At 37.5% G+C, this 17248-nt stretch overlaps 1 long non-coding RNA gene across 1 annotated transcript; it reads right to left on the bottom strand.

Moving 5' to 3' along the window:
• Positions 1-391: 391 nt before the first annotated feature.
• LOC133266342 (uncharacterized) lies at positions 392-12815 on the bottom strand. Its single transcript, XR_009742333.1, has 3 exons — positions 12694-12815; positions 5347-5497; positions 392-652 (listed from the first exon to the last, which is right to left on the bottom strand). It is a non-coding gene; the product is annotated as an uncharacterized LOC133266342 (long non-coding RNA).
• Between the last annotated feature and the right edge of the window lie 4433 nt (positions 12816-17248).

Raw genomic sequence — 17248 nt, 5'->3', positions numbered from 1 at the left:
AAGTAAAATCTATTCCTTAACAGTAACAAAAAAGCCTAATGATAATATCATGCATAAAACTTGTAACCGTAGTACTTGAAGCAGTAAAGTACTTCTTACGGTTAAATCAGTGTGCAGTTGTCACAATCCCCCATTTTTCAAGTTGCTAAATATTAGGTCTCTCTTTCCACCAGAAAAAAACTGTGCTGAAACAAAGATAGTATTCCTGACTGATGCAACAAATCAGTGGTAATACCACTTGGGATCTCCTGATGCTCAAACCATTAGTTCACCCTGACTAGACCAAACTTCCTTAAGGAAAAAAAAAATATATATTTTTTTAAGTTTATATTCTTTCTGAGTATCTTCTTAGGAAACTAATGAAATAAGATGGCTGCCATCAATACTCTTCCCCATATTTTCAGTCATTTCTTTATGGAAATGTCATGGTTGTTTGTATCTTATCCTGTGGTTGTTTTCCCCCCAAAGTCTGAGGTGGTGAGGAAGATGTAAGAGAAGAGAAAGGAGGTGGCAAGCAGTTTAGAGTTCTTTCTTGAACCTCTGCTTGTAATTACAGTGACAAAAGGAAAGCTTCAATAATTTTGGCCCATTTGTCTGCTGTTGACAAGATGCTTTGGAATTATACATGGTTGCAGACATTGGTGCTGATTGCCTAAAAGAGACAAACAAATAAAAATCCCAGGGATTTTTTATAAACAAACAAAAACAAACAAATATTTATTTGTTTTCTTATGAATTTAAACTTTAGAATGAGTTAATTTAAACTCTTACAAAAGCTGAGGAGAATTAAAAAATCACTGGGAAAAGTGGGTTCAAAGCAATACAAAATATTTCTCATCAGTCCTGCTCTGTTCTCATGTCTCAAGAAAACAACCAGAGACTGTTTCATGGTTAAAAAGATAGACATTCTATTATTATTGCATATCTTATCAGTATTTCAAAGCTTCAGGCTCAACTCTGCCTCTTTGGGCACAAATTCTTGGTGGTTACAATCCTCTGAAAAACAGTTAGGGAGTTACAATGGCATAACAATAGTGCTGTTCTGAAGAACCAAGGTCTTTGAATAATCATATCACTGCAAAGTAGTAATGTGTCATCCACCCAAATCTCACAGCATATACCAGAGAAGATAGATACAACTTGAATTGCTGCTTAAAGTGTGGATTATGTTTTACGTACCATTCAAACAGCAAACTCTCAATTAACGTTTGTTTGCCTGTGCCATACCTGATGACCCAAGACAGACATGGATATGCACTAATAGAAAGTCAGCTATTTCTTAAAATGTGTTTAAAAATTGAAAGAATATCTTTATGAGATATTATCACACAGGACTGCTAAATAATGCAAAAAGAGCCTGAGGGGGGTTAAAAAAAAATAAAATAAAAACAAACATGTAAGGGGGGGGGGATAAATATGTATTAAAAGATGCTCTGTGCTGGCAACACTCTGTTCTCATGAGGACAACTGAAAATTTGCCTACTGACTAAAAAACATTGCAGAGTACATAATAGAGATAAATGGTCTGGAAATGTCTCTTTAATCAGTCTCCATCTATCCAAGTTCAGTTTTCATTTGGAGGAGTAAGGGAAGCCATGGTAAAAAGTGAGAAACATCCTGATAACTTGGTGACTAACAAAAGAATGACTGCAGCAATACTTTCATTTGATGATTACAAATTATTAATAGAATATTTGAATTTTTTGTAACTGAGAATAAAGCCTGGGTGTACCTTGTGAAAAGCTTAACTAGAATGTAACTGCAATTGGAGGAAAAAACTTTTTATTTAAGACTAACCACTGATTTGGAAGTTACAGTATAACAAATATGCCTGCGTTCATGGGTTGTTTTGAAAGCCCTCCTTTCTGGTGCTTCCCAAAGTACCTATGTTTCAACACGTGCTTCATTTCAAAACTCAGAGCAAGCCCTCCTTTCAGGAGCTGCACTGTGCTTGGTGTGATCTGGGACACACTGCAGGTGTGTGAGTTGGAAAGTTCAGAGCCACTGCATAAAGTGCAGGCACTGCTTCGACCTGAATAAAAAGCAGACTCAATTATCTTTGACAGATGATTTTATTATTCAGATAACAGATTCACTTAATAAGGAACAGTTACAACAGAAAGTGACTGCCTCTTGATTAACCAGGACAAGTCCAAAACCATCAGATATTCTGGCTGTAACTGCTGCCTGAATCTTTTTAAGTCTGAAAACTCTCCGTGCCTGACCAAAGGGCATAGCTTCTCCTAAACTGTTATATCCACAAGTTTCAGCTAAATTTTAAAGTCTCTCAGAACATCCCTTCTCTTATTCTAATTTCTTTCATCATCTTCCAAATGAAGATGTTGAACTGCTATGTTATTAGTTTAAGAAAGAGTTGAAATGAAAAGGTTTTACTTTGAGTGTTAATTAAAGCAAACTAACATGTCAATGTTGCTTTGTTTATTGGTACCTATTACAATACCAGATCTGTCATATATGTAAAAAACAATTCTGCAAAGGGTTTGGACTCGCAAGTCCTTGACTTCCAGGCTTCAAAGGAAGATTCTCTCTCAAGGGCATACAGCTATCCATAACCTCCAGTTATGTGGTGAACCCTTAGGAAAAGTGGAAGAAGGATCCCTGACCATGACCCAAATTGTCATTAAATTGCTCTTAACATTAATATTTAATGAAGATTATGGTGCATCTGTAATCAGATTTCCTGTGTTTTCTGATACTGCCTGGTGACAACTAAAAAAACTCAACATTTCAAGAAAATGCATCTTAAAGCTCCCCAATAATGTCAAAACAAAGGAGAGGGTTCATAAAAACAAATAAAAAGACAAAGTGAAAGAAACATGTCAAAACAGTGTAGTTTTCCTAAATTCTCTGCTGAAGGTGTAAATTACCAGTCTGACACAACTGCTAGTTAGAGCTCTTTTGGTTAATAATCAGTTTAATCATAAAAATAACTCTTTAAAGCAGTAAGAGGGATTCTCTACCTATTCTGAAATTTCACTGCCCCAAAAGTAATCTCTTCTCCTCAAGAATATTTTTAAACTGTTAGTAAGAGCCATTATGATGGTAAATTTGTACTTGCAAAATGCTAGAAGAATGTTTTCTGACTTTTATTCTGGATTTTTGTTGAGCCTGACTTGGAAGTTTTCTTTTTAGTTTTAGGGAAACATTTTAAGAGTTAAGAGCAGGGTTAGTTATGAATGGAACTGATTGCCCAAGGAGGCTGCAGTTTCTGGAAAAGATGAGGCTTAACAAAGGTAGTCTTCTGATAAATCAGAATACCAAGTACAAAATTTCAAGAGGTGTCATTTAGTCTCTTCCTAAGAGGCTATGAATTCTGCCTAACTATTGCTATGTTATTGAAATCATTGATAAATAATTAAGAAATTATTTGGTTATGGATTTTTTTCTGAGTGTTATGAACAGTCGACTAGTAGGGCAGGTAAAACTGCTGTAGTGATACACTGGGTCTTTCAAGAACTCAGCCCCATCTAAGCTCCAGGGTCTTTTCAGCACTATATGCCCAAACCTCTTCTTAACTTGTCTCAATACTTGAGAAGATCAGCTTGCCCAGACCTTTAATTTTATTCAATTTATTCCACAGAACCTGAGCAGGTAGCCTTCGAAAGCTGCTTTAGCCTTCAAATTGCAGAGGTTTTGGTATCTGATATTTTGCTTAAGAGCAGCTACACTTAATTTACCTACCACTGGTGGTATGTGAGAACATGAACCACCAAGTAATTTTTACAGCTGTTCTGGGGTATTAAAGGCTACAAGCTTGGTGTCATAACTTAAAAGCAAGCTGTTTATCCGTGCCTTACTAACTGGTGGGTAAGGAGCCACTGGCTGCTCAAAGACGGTTATCTCTCCACAGACTGTGGAAGATACAGTAGGAGGTGCATGCATGCTGTAACCAGAGAACCAGCGCAAGTTCTAGAGCTCATAAGTTTACAAAGAACAAATTCATTAAGGTAAATATAGTACAGTTTACACAGATGAAAGTCTTGCAATTTTTCTAGAGCTTCAACAGGTGCTTCAGAAATACAGACATTTTCTTGTGCACCCTAAAATTGTGCTTAGAAGAGATTCTCCAAACTGCATGGAAAGCACTCATGTATGACAATGGCTGGGAACAATTTGTGCAAGCACATTACACTCTGGAAATTAGAATAGGTTTTGCTGGAGGTTGTGGTAGAGAAAGATTTATATTAGCTTTATTTTAAAGCCTTTATGTGCTTGTTGTTTCTTAGCCCCTGCTCATGAGGTCAGACAGAAAAAAAATTGTTGATATATTTCTGCAGATCATATCTGAAGAAGAAAGAAGAAAATTCCCAAGCAAGTTCACCTTTGCCTGTTATCATTGCACGAATATCCATCTTGTCCTTTGATATGGCTCATTTCAAATAATAAATAGATGCTTTTGCCTGGAGATTGAGTCAATACACGCTTCCTTTTAGCTGTACAATAAAAAGATGTCATGCTATGAGAGTTATAGTGTTCCTAATTTTCCACAGTCCTGGCAGATATTGATTGTGCACATATCAATATTTACATGAATGTAATCAAGCAAATGTAGTAGCTGACTAGCATTTCTTGTGGAACATGTCCCATGTATATCTTATTTGAAGTATGTGACTCAATTTTAGTATTAATCTGATCATAACAATTTTTGATGTGTACACCTATGAAGCAGTAAAACATGGTTTGTGAGGTGAAAAAAATAAACCCAGAACTGAAAATCCAGGATGGTTCCATGGGAACCTCCCATCCATGTCCACACAGCAGAGGGGCTCTTAGTCATCTCCCACTAATGCAAAGTATCTGTGTGCTTGTTGTTTTTTGGGGAAGGCAGTATGTGCTTCTTAGTAACAGTGCAGTGGACCAGGCATGCCTCCAAAGCAGAAATATGGTCCTTGTTCCTGTTCTCCCTCATTCTGCTACCTGTGACAGATTAGCTATTAATGAAAGGAAAAAATACTATTTGGGTTGGCTTCCTGAGCTCTGTGACTAATGCTCTGTATCTCAGGTCAGTATTTTTGATAGTCAGTGGGTCTTTTTCAGAAATACTGAGCCTAGATTCAGGTAGTCTCATGAACACGTAAACATTCATTTTACAAGTTTTTAGCTTTCCTGGTTCTAAAAAGAAGAGCAAATTTAATCTAGAACTTCAAAAATATCACAAGGCAAAAAATCCTTTATTTACACCGTTTTACTGCTTGTAAGTATGTATATTAGAAATCCTCTTTAATTCAGAAAATTTATATCCAGAGTAGCTATGGCTGTAGCTGAGAATATAAAAGCTCACAAATATCTTTGAACATCAGACTATTCTCTTTAATACAGACCTACCAATTAATGGACTGTAAAGATGCATAGTTATTTCACAAAGAATACCCTGTGTCCTATACAACTTAAATCTTTTGCAGAAATGAGAGCATCGTCAGCTACATTTTTGATATAGTTTCTCTACGATGAGATCAGTAAACACCCCTCAAGAAACCTGAAAATAAAAATAAAAGTTATTTTTCACCATAAACTGTAATTACTTTAATTACAGGATGATTATATAAATAATGTGTTTGAACACAGACTTCGTTTTTTTCTTTGTTTTCTAAATATTATCCTCTTTCTGTATTTTCTGATGTGTAAACAAGAAACAGTTAAGTTCAGATGAAGAGCAGGTGAACTGCCTGTAATACAAACTGAGACAATCCAGTGATGATTAAGCTATTGAAAATTACCTGACTAATGGATAATTTTTAAGTCAGCAGGTGTACTTAGTTATTATAACTTAAAAATTGAAAATATGTTTAAGTTCTAACCCCCTGTATGTTAACAGGACTGGTCTATCACTGATAACCATGCCAGAAAGTTCTGTGCACTGTTAGAAACTCAGGTTTTACTCACAAAGTGTCAATGGAAGATTAAAAAAACTTCCAGAGATCTTCCTTAGAGCAAAGATTTGGGATTATATTACTGTAAATATGTGTTTCTATAAATGGACTGTTTCAGTATCCAAAAGACAAGGAAAAAAATAAATATCAATTCCCAGCTAATGAAAGTGATTACAGATTTTTTTTTCTTTTTGCAGTTCAGATACTTCATTCTTGACCTTGTTTTCTATACCTTTGTTTACCACCTAGTATGTTAGATGTGCAAATATCACATCTTGTGAAACTCATGGTCCTTGGTATGATTATAATAGGTAAATTCACTTGCACGGCACTTAAATGGGTAAACCCATAAGGTTAGTTTCATACGCCTAATAGTGATTGATAGGTGAGCTTCATACCATCTAAATCTGAAAGAGATAAACTTTGTTTAAAATGCATTTAGCTGTGACTATCCTATAAGCTTAATGTAGAGCAGACATGCCATTTACACCTACTTCAGGCTTTCATGTATAACATGTTAAATCATCACTATTAAATACAGTGCCGCTACATATAGAGATGCCAAAATTCCTTGCAACCAGTTCCCATTGCTGTTCAACTCACTCACATTCTCCAAGATTTTGAAATGGGTTCTCATCAACTGTTTAGAAAACTTAAGTTGCATGTGCAGCTTACTAAATATCAATGTGCTTTCCTAAAAAGATAGAAAATTCTGATCAGTGATAATCAGTATGAGAAATTAATGTAAAGACTGAATTAATCCAGCTAGTGAGTAGCTGCTAATACAGTTAAAATTGCTATAAGACTGTACTCATGCAATCTTCCTCTTTAATGGCATCAAAAAATATTTTACAACATAACTCTAAATACTGCATGAATATATCTGTTGGTTGTTATTTCTAAACTGAGAAAACTCAGTTTTATTAAAGCAGTCAGTATCCGTATGAGCTATAAGCATATATGTTTCTGGATTTCTTTGTGAGCTGTATTCTATCCTAGACACAAAGTTTATACTGGGGTAATATCATGATTTTTTTTTAGGTAAAGATATCTTGTCGGGCAATTGGCAGTGAAACCACTTCCAAAGGGATCATGTCACAAGTCACATGCAAACAGAAGAAGAGATTTCAGCTCCAAATCTCAGCCATAAACAATGGCTTATCATTTATCACCAGTGTTTGGAAATCTTAACACTAAAACAGGGGTTTTGCTGCTGTTTTGCACTCTCAGGGGTGAGATTCTATGCCAACACACCCAATGCAAGTCTCCGCAAATCTCTGCAGAGGTCCCAGATCCCACAGTGACTTCTCATTTTAAGGAAACCTGGAAAAATTCGGAATGTGTCAAGCAGCAGACTTCCTTGCCCTTTTGGAAAGCGTCCAGCCACTCAAGGCACTGGTTTATACTATGTGGTATAGCTGAAACAAACAAACATTTACTGTTTATCTAGCAAACGAGACAACCGCCTATGACCTCCTTCTGCTGCTCTGAATGTATAGCTACACACACTTCAGTACTTGCATACCAGTATTACCACTCACATAGAACACAAACAGCAAAAGAACTAAGCCATCGCAACAGCAACAAGAATCTCTTCTGTATCTGAGGTCTCTTCATTCTTGTGAGTTAAAAGCACAGAGCAATAAATATCATAAAGACAGAACTAAGGGCAAGAAATGCCCATTTGCTTTTAATGGGACTTCACAGACTTCCTTGACCTGATCACAGTGATGTAGTGTGTGAATGATGTCATTTTACTGATCTAAAAGGAGTTTCCTTTTTGTCAGAGGCAAGCCATCATAAACTCTGAAATCACCAAATTGCAGCACTATTTACCAGGAAAAATTTATCCTAAAAGTCCGAGTTTATTCTTTCAAGCATAGTTAACACTTATGTAGTCACAGCACTTCAAATTTTGCTTGGAGCATAAATACAAAGTTAGAGAATTGCAGAAGAGTTTTATACATCCTTAAAATTTATGGCTTATACATCCTCAAAATTTATGGTTTATGCATCCTTAAAATTTAATAATCAGGAAGTGTTCCCATGTATGAAGATTAGGTATTTATTTCCTCTGCAAGCTGATGAGCATGGTTTTTCTGATCACAAACTGTGTACTTTCATTTTCACTCTTTCTGGTTTTATTCACCTCCCTATTGCTAAACAATTAAGTGGCAGAAACTGTTAATATTATGTTAAAACTTCATCCTATTTCACGGCTTTTTTTCCAGTCTTGTTCCAGTATTTTCACGGGAAAACATGGATGGAAACACTTAGTAAAACAAAAGACATGCAAAATATCTGAAGTATGACATTTGCAGATAATCTTCAAAACTAATTGCCATATGAATTAAAGAATTGAAACCACCAACACGCTGCAGTTTCTAAGATTTTTTTCTTGCAAATATAGGAACATTTGCATTGCTTTAAAAGATGCATGTGTATGAAGCATTTCTCAATAAAAAGCATCAAAATCATGCCCAAAAGGTCATTTTGAGCTCTCTTATATGCATGGTATCATCTGCTACATGAAATAAGGTAAGCTAGGAGGATAAGCAGTTTCCTTTAATGGGAAAAGATGGCAATTTCTCCAACAAATAGCTCTGTATGATGGTAGTACAGCTCATAGAGAGGGAAAAATTGAGGGGAATTATACTGCAGAATCAACATCTTCTCCAACCCCTATGGGAAAGAGCTGTCCTTTAGACCACTTATTCTGACTGGATTTGTCAAGTGCAGTATACGTCCATGTCAAGGATAGATTTATTTATTTATTTACTTGATTTCTCCCAGATTTAGGTACCAGGTTCATTAAGTTTATGATTTGCATACCTTCACTTAGTATTACTGTCTTTGTTTATTCTTTGAAGGGCACTTACTACACTGCAAATGCAGGGTAACATGCACTATATACAGATTATAGCTATAAATAGGTATGCTGCTGTTTGGCTTTCTTTAAAGTTCCAAGAAGCTACTTAAAAGCATCAGCATTGTACTGCAAAAATATGTCTAATGAATTATCATGTAAAATGTGTGTTTACATGAAGCATGACAATAATGCCGTATATTCACATGTAAAACAGGAGGCTTTTCAACAGGATATTAGTAAACATCATGCAATGATAACAGCAGGTGTTCTCCTCCTCTGACCCTAAATTTTATTATGTTTATGGTCTCTTATCCCTGCAGTTCTCTAGATATGACCTGAAAATAAAAGTGCTCCCTCCAGGTAAATAATGGCACAATCTGTTTAGACAATTGTAAAAACTCTTGTTTTTTCTTACTTCAGGAATTCTGAGTTAACTAGACTTGGCTGATTTAAATCTCTGGATTAACATTTGGAAGTAGAATGGCATGACATCTCAGTGTAGCTGTTCTGGAAAAGGAACTGCAGGATGCACCATAATCAGCTTCCTCACGAAAAATAATTAAATATAACTGGCTGAAACCATATCTTCACACTGTCATTTTTAATGAATGGAATTACATCAAATTTAAACTAGGGCCTCAAAAGTCACATAAATCAGAGATCCTGGTAATGTCTTGTGGAGTTCCAAGATAAAACTTACGTCTTTATGTTTTGCTCATTCTTTTCATAATGTCTTTAAACTTACTCATTTTCTTTTCAGAAAACCATTTTCTTTTCTTTTTCCCCAGCTGAGAGAACTGGGGGTATTCAGCCTGGAGAAGGGTCACGGGAGACCTTATCACTCTCTCTGCAACTATCTAAAAGCAGGTTGTAGTGAGGTGGGGGTCAGTCTCTTCTCCCAGGTAACAAGCAATAGGACAAGAGGCCTCAAGCTGCACCAGGGGAGGTTTAGATTGGATATTAGGAAAAACTTCTTCACAGAAAGGGTGATCAGGTATTGGAACAGGCTGCCCAAGGAAATGGGGGAGTCACCATCCCTGGAAGCGTTCAAAAACATGTAGATGAGGCCCTTATTGACATGGTTTAGTGATGGACTTGACAGTCCTGGGGTAATGGTTGGACTCTATGATCTTAAAGGTCTTTTCCAACCTAGCTGATTCTATGATTCTATGACTCTATGTAGTACCTATTTTTGTCATGACTTACTGGAGCCTTATTTGGAGTAGATTATCCATTCAATACCATAATGCATTATACAATGGATCTCCATCTAGGAATTTTGGTCTTTCAAAATGCTGAGATATAAAGTGTTGAAATACACCTAAAGGATAATAAAATTATTCTTTATTTTGAATTTACACAAACATGGTAAATTTAAGTGTGTGACTAGAACTATGGTATAGAGTCAGATTCTCAGTCCCAGAAATGCCTGTTTGCATCTTTCAATCAACAAATAGGGTTTCTGCGAAAAAATGCTGGAAGGTAAGCAAGACACAGGACAAGATCTATTGGAACAAGATGGTACAGAGAAAACAAGCTAAAGAAACACTAACCAGCAAGTGGTCATAATAAAACATATATAGGAGCTAATCCTTCTCCCACTAAAGGCAGTGGCAGTTCTACAGTCAGGTGCAATTGCACACATCACTCTGATAAGGTACACAGAAATAATATTTAAAGAAAGGGGAGTGTGACCAATTTAGTGTTTTATGTCAAAACACTCATATACTAGGGACATTAGGATCCCCCCAAATGAAATTTATTTTTGGTTCACGACTCATTCACAAACCAATCTTGATTTGTGTTAATACATTCCTATTGTACGTCTTTGATAACTGGCTCAGCTAAATGATTTTTAGTCACTGTGTTGTTCATGAAATGCTCATTTTGATTAATCATTATTTGTGGGATGTTATTGGTCATAGAGTGCAGTTTCTGCTTCTTGATTAGATAACTGAAGGTTTAACAAAAGATAATGAGTTATGACCAACAAATAATGAACAATGAGCAATGAACATTTCAGGTACAAATTTGGAGAATACTGGTGATTCACAGACACTTTTGCATATTGTGAACATTGCACCATTAATATTTGGAAACATCTGTCATGGTGGCAAGAGTAACAATAAATTTAAGATCATCAATTACTGACTATGTTGTAAATGTATTTGTTGTATCATTCCACCAACTCTAACTCTAAAATAGATAGATAAACTTTATGCAACCTATTTAATAGATGCACAGGAGTTCAAATTGAGAAGCAATTCTAAATAAACTCCTCAGTGTCCTTCTCTATTGGTTCTTTTTCCATCTAAAATCTTCCACAATTATTCTTTTTGAGACTAAATAAAAAATCTATCTCCACCTGAGAATAAAATCAAATACCAGATTTTTAAAATTACATAAAACAGGTTAGTTTTTAACAACTGGTTTCATCAGGAAATCAAGCACGGAAGGTCAGGACTTTTATGACTTCTTGTTATATTTGAGTTACAGAAACTACATTAGATTAGTCTTTCCCTGGTTTTTAGAGACAAACAAACCTGTGAAATCCTAAAATAAACTTGCTGGGGTATTTTGTGTTAAGGCTGAAGTAAGAGTAGGGTTAACTTCCACTAAATACAAACTAGCTTAAGCATTGTGTTCTCTTATGGGACCAACAAGAAGAACAAATACAAAACTTGCTGTAGTTTCATGAAACCCATCAGCAAGCAGTGAAATTCTGTTTCTAAGCAGTCATCATGTAAGATGCTATAAATACTATCTCTACCTATATTTTCTGGAGTTTTTGTGTTTGATGTTATTTTGGGGGGAGTTTTATTATTTTTATTTTACTCCATGGAGCTATTCTGAAATCTATGGATTACAAGACAAAAGAAACATTGAGACATGCAGAGAGAAATCTCACATTGGAGCTGCAGCGTTCATGTATTTAGGAGCTGAATTTGGATAGCTCTATTGCAGGAATCAAGTTGGAATTTAAAACAAACCCTTACAGTGGCTGTGCTTTCTGTGGTCTTTGTTCCGTCAGGTAGATTTCATTCCTGCTCTTCACTTTCTCTGATGTTTAAAATGGCTCCTAGGAGGATAAATCAGTTTCTCTTTTCATACAGAAAGTTAACACAAACACTAGATAACTTGCAGAGACTTCAAAGGAAAATGATAAAAATGCTTTGCAGATATATATAAAAAAAAAAATCCTCAGCAGTCTTCATCCTCTCTGCATTTCCTCAGCTCTACAATGAACAGACATGCTTAAGAAATTTTGGCTGAAAAAGGCCTAGTGAATTTTCAGAAAGCATTTTGTGTTCAATTCAGTGCTAGAGAAAATGAGCATGGACGTTTTTCTAATCTTAGGATCAAAGTGAGTATCCTACTGCTTCTGAAATTTAACCCTGGAATTTAATGAATATAAATACAACTGGTGGCATACTCTGGTTTTGAAATCAAAATTGAATGGGGTTTTCTATATCTAATTTAAAAATAATTATTTCTTGCATATATATGTATATGTATGTATAATATACATATGCATATATCTATATATGGCATAACCATGCTTCTCCCAGACAAGAAGATTGAAAATCCAACATGATCTATTCTTTCTGTGTTTAACCAAAGGACCTGTCTCACTATAGAATTTATTATTCAGTTTCTTAGACATACTCCCATAGCATGGCAAACAATTTTTATTTATCAGCAAGGTATATTTAACAGTATATTTCTGAAGTGGTGAAAGATGTTTATGCTGTTCAGCCAACATAAAGGACTAAATTCTTAAGATGAGTCAATACAAAGAACGGACTATAATTTTTTTAAAACTCAATATGTGACTTAAGTTAACCCTTAGATAAAATTTTAAAGTTTCTGTGGCAAGTAGGAGCAAAGACATTTAGAAAGCAATGCGGGACACCTAATGTAGCTCTCCAGTACCTTGAAATATCCATGATTTTGAATCCAGGTTACAGTGTGAGGGCCATCTATGTCTGCATGCAGGCTGTTTTCTCACCATCTCCAGATTTCTTCTCTGAATTTTTCTTATGGCCAAGGACATGTAGATGGGGACAAAGTAGATCCTGACACTTCTTTTTCCTTACATGAAATCAGAGCATCATAGAATAATTAGGGTTGGAAAGGACCTTAAGATCATCAAGTTCCAACCCCCCTGCCGTGGGCAGGGACACCTTAAGCTAAATCATATCACCCAAAGCCTCGTCCAACCTGGTCTTGAACACAGCCAGGGATGGAGCATTCACAACCTCCCTGGGCAACCTATTCCAGTGCCTCACCACCCTAACAGGAAAGAATTTCCTCCTTATATCCTACCTACATTTCCCCTGTTTAAGTTTTAACCTGTTACCCCTTGTCCTATCACTACAGTCCCCAATGAAGAGTCCCTCCCCAGCATCCCTATAGGCCCCCTTCACATACTGGAAGGCTGCTATGAGGTCTCCATGAAGCCTTCTCTTCTCCAGGCTGAACAGCCCCAACTTTCTCAGCCTGTCTTCATACAGGAGGTGCTCCAGTACCCTGATCATCCTCGTGGCCCTCCTCTGGACTTGTTCCAACACTTCCTTGTCCTTTTTATGTTGAGGACACCAGAACTGTACACAATACTCCAGGTGAGGTCTCACAAGAGCAGAGTAGAGGGGCAGGATCACCTCCTTCGACCTGCTGGTCACGCTCCTTTCGATGCAGCCCAGGATACGGTTGGCTTTCTGGGCTGCAAGTGCACACTGCCGGCCCATGTTCATTTTCTCATCAACCAACACCCCCAAGTCCTTCTCTGCAGGGCTGCTCTGAATCTCTTCTCTGCCCAACCTGTAGCTGTCCCTGGGATTGCTCTGACACAGGTGTAGGGCCTTGCACTTGGCATGGTTAAACTTCATGAGGCTGGCATCAGCCCACCTCACAAGCGTTTCAAGGTCCCTCTGGATGGCATTCCTTCCCTCCAGGGTATCAACCGAACCACACAGCTTGGTGTCATCGGCAAACTTGTTGAGGGCGCACTCAATCCCACTCTCCATGTCAGCGACGAACATGTTGAACAAGAATGGCCCCAACACTGATCCCTGAGGGACACCATTTGTTACTGGTCTCCAGCTGGACATTGAGCCATTGACCACAACTCTTTGCATGCAGCCATCCAGCCAGTTCTTTATCCACCGAGTGCTCCATCCATCAAATTGATGTCTCTCCAATTTAGAGACAAGGATGTTGTGGGACAGTGTCGAACGCTTTACACAAGTCCAGGTAGATGACGTCAACTGCTCTATCCCTGTCCATCAGTTCTGTAGCCCCATCATAGAAGGCCACCAAATTGGTCAGGCAGGATTTCCCCTTAGTGAAGCCATGCTGGCTGTCACCAAGCACCTTGTTGATTTTCATGTGCCTTAGCATGCCATCTAGGAGAATCTGCTCCAAGATTCAGTAATGCTGAAATTGCAAATTATGCTTACTTTCCCTTGTTTTCATTTTCTGAAATATGTTCCTCTTTTCTCAGGCCTTCACACAGTACCAATCACTCAACAGGAGCAGAAATGTCTAGGAAGGAGCCCTGAGAAAGCATAAGCCACCATTTTTTTCCTTCACTCTGCAGGAAGATGCTCTTTGGCAAACTCTGGCAGCAGACAAGAGAAGTCTATGGCTATATCTGTGTGTTACTTATGCAAAAACTTGCTGCTGAATACCTGCAAAATATGATTTATCATCATAACTATTTGTAAAGGTCTGCCTCATGTCCCACACGGAAGGGAAGGTGCAAATTGCTCAGATGGAGGAGCTCTCTGCTGTAACATGCTTTGCAAAGAGGAGATGTAGAAGAAAGTTGATATAGCTGTAACTTACACACATTTGTTTCTGAAAAGCCAAAGGACCAAACCAGTGAAAAAGCAACCCCACTGTGATTTTTGCTACTGCAAGGGAAGACCAGTGAGCAGCCTGGCCATTGGGCTTTCATTATGAGTTTTGCTGCCTACAGAGGTGAGGAAAATCCACTCTCTAGCCCTCGATTTTCTCCTTTCTCTCTCCAATCACTTGCTAATTTTTGCCTCATTTTTAGATTTTAATTATCCCATGCAGAAGACTTATTATGCTTCATTTTATTAAATTAATAATTATGATTCCAAATGAAGTGTGTTCTAAGGTACAGTCTCCCACTGAGTAGTTCAGGGCCCTACATATATAACTTGCATTATCTGCAACAGTCATTACCTACTTAACCATCTCACAGCTTAATGGAAACTAGGCTTCTGAACACAACAGTAAGATCCTCCAAATTTCTGGTTTGCAGTGACACAAGGACCCTTGGAGGTTTAACCACTCATGGAATAGGTTTTGCCATGGCCTTGTGTGACACAAAGAAACCTGTGAATGAAGAGGTGGAAGTAATTTCAGCTGCTTTGTTTCTCTTCCATTAGCTTTCCTTGTACGTATTTGTAAATGCATGCACATGCATTTACATGCATACCTCTGATCATGCATATATGTGTATTCATGCATGGACATATTAGTGTTTATATTTACCTAACCCCCAACATTATATATTCATAATCATTGTGACCATTTAGGCTAATTCCAACAAAGCTTTCACTGAGATTCTGGTTTCTCAACTCCTAATGATATATTCATGCATAACTGAGCACGTAAATCAATGACTCACATTTAAATACATATTTCTTCACATGGTCTTTAAAACAGTAATCAATTTTTTTTAAACCTTGATATAAATATTATCTTCTTGCACTACCTTGGTTGGCAGTGTGTACTGAACTTACTGAATGTAAGTCATGTTGGCAGTATTGAGTTCATTTATTTTAGACATTACAGAGTCCTGGGCCTGACAAATATTTGAGCTAGAGGCCATGTAGCAATTTCAGATACTATAGGCTCAAGGCAAATAATTAGGGAAAAATACTAGATTGAGGAAACAGAGTTGAAAAGCTCTATTTGAGCGATAGTGGATGAAGAAAAAGCAAACAAGAGGATGAACTGCTGTGAGGTCTTATTAAGAAAGCTGATATGTATAGACTGTCCACTGCCCCTGGCTAAATGGGATCAGGGAACAGCTCCCAGCTCACAGGCCCTGTCCTGTACTTTACATACATCCCAGCTCTAGATTCAGATGAGTCTAATTTGTACACTGTTCTCCCTGTCTTGATCTTCTGTAGGAGAAAAACTGAAAACCACACAACAAAAATGTAGAGCAAAAAACCTGAAAACTCTAGCTTGGTCCCCCCTGCTGCCAAGTTGCACCAGCCACGCACCATACTGTTACTTTACATTCCTATATTGCTTGAGGGAGATTGCTTTATACACTGAGAGCTCCACAATTGAAGAATTTATCAGAAATTCACATAGCAACACTCTTCCCTTTGCATGGTAGCTATCTGTTTGCTGGTGTTATATTTAAAAAAAACTAAACTTATGCTTTCCACAGCAAATACATGTCTCTAGCTGTCCCCCTTTTCTTTTTTTTTTGTGAAATAGGTTAGCGTAATATGTATTTGCCATTCCAAGAATGAGATTAAGGAAAAGTATGCTGTTATGTCTATTTTCACAGCTATATTGTGAGAAATGTTAGTATTTCCATTCTTTGCTGTAAAATTGAAACACCTAGCAAGAAAACAATCTCATGTAAAAATGTACTTTTTGCAGATCTGCTAAAAAGATTCAGCAAAAACTCAAACTTGGTCAAATTACATGACTTTGAAAAGCATATCTTAGGGTGGTTTTAGAGGTCCATTTTCTGAAGATCTTAATAAGGTTCGGTGTAACTGTGGAAAAACTACATCTGATCCCCACTATATATGCTTCATCACCACAAGCCATCAGAACTTTGAAGTTTGAAACCTGGAAGAGGAAAGCTGGGACTGTCTGTAAAGACCAGCCAAAGTGGGCAAGAAGCTTGTGGCATACAGAATCATAGATTCATGGAATCATAGAACAGTTTGGGTTGAAAGGGACCTGCCATGGTTTAAGCCCAGTCGTAAACCCAGAACCACGCAGACACTCACTCACTCCCCCACCTTCCTCCCCCTGCTCCCGGACTGATGGGGAGGAGAATTGAAAGAATGTAACTCCCACGGGTTGAGATAAGAACAGTCCAGTAACCAAGGTATAACACAAACCACTACTGCTACCACCAATAATAATAATGATACGGGAAATAACAAGGGAAGAGAATACAACCACTCACAACTGGCTGACCGATACCCAGCCAGAACCGAGCAGTAATCTCATCCATCAGGGTAACTGCCCCCAGTTTATATACTGGGCATGATGTGCTGTGGTATGGAATACCTCTGGCTAGTTTGGGTCAGCTGTCCTCTCCGCTTCCTCCTGGCTTCCCCTCCTCCCTGCCAGAGCATGAGACTCACAAAGTCCTTGGTCAGAGTAAACATTACTTAGCAACAGCTAAAAACATCGGTGTTATCAGCACCATTCTCAGGCTGAAAGTCAAAAACACAGCACTGCACCAGCTACTAAG

The sequence above is a fragment of the Pezoporus flaviventris genome, unplaced genomic scaffold (assembly GCF_033815535.1).
Source record: "Pezoporus flaviventris isolate CSIRO_AGI_PZ_B2104156 unplaced genomic scaffold, CSIRO_AGI_Pfla_v1 ptg000007l, whole genome shotgun sequence".
NCBI lineage: Eukaryota > Metazoa > Chordata > Aves > Psittaciformes > Psittacidae > Pezoporus > Pezoporus flaviventris.
Note: the sequence above shows the minus strand (reverse complement) of the source record. Positions and strands in the feature narration are given on the sequence as shown.